Raw genomic sequence first — 2,859 nt, forward strand, 5'->3', positions numbered from 1 at the left:
TTTGTTGTTGGTTATTTTCATACCCATACATATATAACATTGCATACACACATTACAATTTTCTTTTCATTGTCATACCCATACATATATACCATTGCATACACACATTACATTTTTTTTTTCATTTTCATACCCATTCATAGATATCATTGCATACACACATTACAATTTGAATTTTTTTCCATTTTCATACCAATACATATATATTATTGCATACACACATTACAATTTGTGTTTTTTTCATTTTCATACCCATACATATATCATTGCATACACAAATTACAATTTGTGTTTTTTTCATTTTCATACCCATGCATATATATCATTGCATACACACGTTACAATTTGTTTTTTCATTTTCATACCCATACAAATATAAGATTGCATACACACATTATAATATATTTTTTCATTTTCATACCCCTACATATATCATTGCATACAAACATTACTTTTTTGTGGGTTTTTTTCATTTTCAAACCCATACATATATATCATTGCATACACACATTACAATTTGATTTTTTTTCCATTTTCATACCAATACATATATATCATTGCATACACACATTACATTTTTTTTCATTTTCATACCCATACATATATATAATTGCATACACACATTACAATTTGGGTTTTTTTCATTTTCATACCCATACATATATCATTGCATACAAACATTACTTTTTTGTGTTTTTTTTCATTTTCATACCCATACATATATATTATATTTCATACACGCATTACATTTTTTTTTATTTTCATACTCATACATATATATCATTGAATACACACATTACATTTTTTTTTCATTTTCATACCTATACAAATATAAGATTGCATACACACATTATAATATATTTTTTCATTTTCATACCCCTACATATATCATTGCATACAATCATTACTTTTTTGTGGGTTTTTTTCATTTTCAAACCCATACATATATATCATTGCATACACACATTACAATTTGTGTTTTTTTCATTTTCATACCCATTCATACATCATTGCATTCACACATTACAATTTTTTTTTCATTTTCATACCCATACATATATATAATTGCATACACACATTACAATTTGGGTTTTTTTCATTTTCATACCCATACATATATCATTGCATACACACATTACAATTTGATTTTTTTTCCATTTTCATACCAATACATATATATCATTGCATACACACATTACAATTTGATTTTTTTTCCATTTTCATACCAATACATATATATCATTGCATACACACATTACAATTTGATTTTTTTTCCATTTTCATACCAATACATATATATCATTGCATACACACATTACATTTTTTTTCATTTTCATACCCATACATATATATTACATTTCATACACACATTACAATTTTTTTTCATTTTCATACCCATACATATATATTACATTTCATACACGCATTACATTTTTTTTTATTTTCATACTCATACATATATATCATTGAATACACACATGACATTTTTTTTTCATTTTCATACCCATACATATATATTACATTTCATACACGCATAACATTTTTTTTTATTTTCATACTCATACATATATATCATTGAATACACACATTATATTTTTTTTTCATTTTCATACCCATACATATATATCATTGAATACACACATTACAATTTTTTTTATTTTCATACCCATACATATATATCATTGAGTACACACGTTACTATATATTTCATTTTCAACAATATGTTCATTACACCGTTCTCCTTGTTGTGGTATTTGCTGTTGTTGTCCTGTTTGGTTCTGTTGTCTTCATCATCCTGTTGTCACTTTCATCATTTTTTTATTTATCTGTTGTCTTTGTTTTACTATTTATTGTTGTTGTCCAATATGGTAATTTTTCTTCATCCTGTTGTCACTAACATTATGTTCATTACACTGTTATCTTTGTTGTTGTATTTGCTGTTGTTGTCCTGTTTTTTCTTCTTCATCCTGTTGTCACTATCATCATGTTCATTATTACACTGATGTCTTTGTTGTTGCATTTGCTGTTGTTGTCGTGTTTAAAGTTTTTTCTTCATCCTGTTGTCACTATCATTATATTCATTACACAGTTCTCTTTGTTGTTGTCTTTGTTGTTGTTGTCCTGTTTAAGGTTTATTTCTTCATCCTGTTGTCACTAACAATATGTTCATTACACTGTTCTCTTTGTTGTTGTATTTGCTGTTGTTGTCCTGTTTAAAGTTTTTTTTCTTCATCCTGTTGTCACTATCATCATGTACATTACACAGTTCTCTTTGTTGTTGTATTTGTGTTGTTGCCCTGTTTCATTCTGTTGTCTTCATCCTGTTGTCTCAATTATCATTTGCTATTGTTGTCCTGTTTAAGGTTTTTTCTTCATCCTGTTGTCACCATTATCATGTTCATTACACTGTTGTCTTTGTTTTACTATTTATTGTTGTTGTCCTGGTTTTTTTTTCTGCATCCTGTTGTCACTATCATAATATGTTCATTTTACTGTTGTCTTTGTTGTTGTCTTTGGTGTTGTTGTCCTGTTTGGTTTTGTTGTCTTCATCAACTTGTTGTCACTACTATCATGTGTGGATTTCATGATCCTGTCGTCTTTGTTGTTTTATTTGTTGTTGTCCCATTTGTCGTCACTTTTATCACATGTGCTCTTCTTTGTACTGTTGTCCTTGTTGTTCTATTGGGAGTTGTTGTCCTGTTTGGTTCTGTTGTTTTCATCATTCTATTGTTTCTATTATCATTTTTGGTCTTGCTCTTGCTGTTGGTTTTGTTATCATTGTGATTCTTTGCAGTTTTCATGGTTCTGTTGTCTTTGGTGTTGTATTTGGTGTTGTCCTGTTTGCTTCCGTTTTCTTCA

Source organism: Mizuhopecten yessoensis, unplaced genomic scaffold, assembly GCF_002113885.1.
Source record: "Mizuhopecten yessoensis strain PY_sf001 unplaced genomic scaffold, ASM211388v2 scaffold10847, whole genome shotgun sequence".
Classification (NCBI taxonomy): domain Eukaryota; kingdom Metazoa; phylum Mollusca; class Bivalvia; order Pectinida; family Pectinidae; genus Mizuhopecten; species Mizuhopecten yessoensis.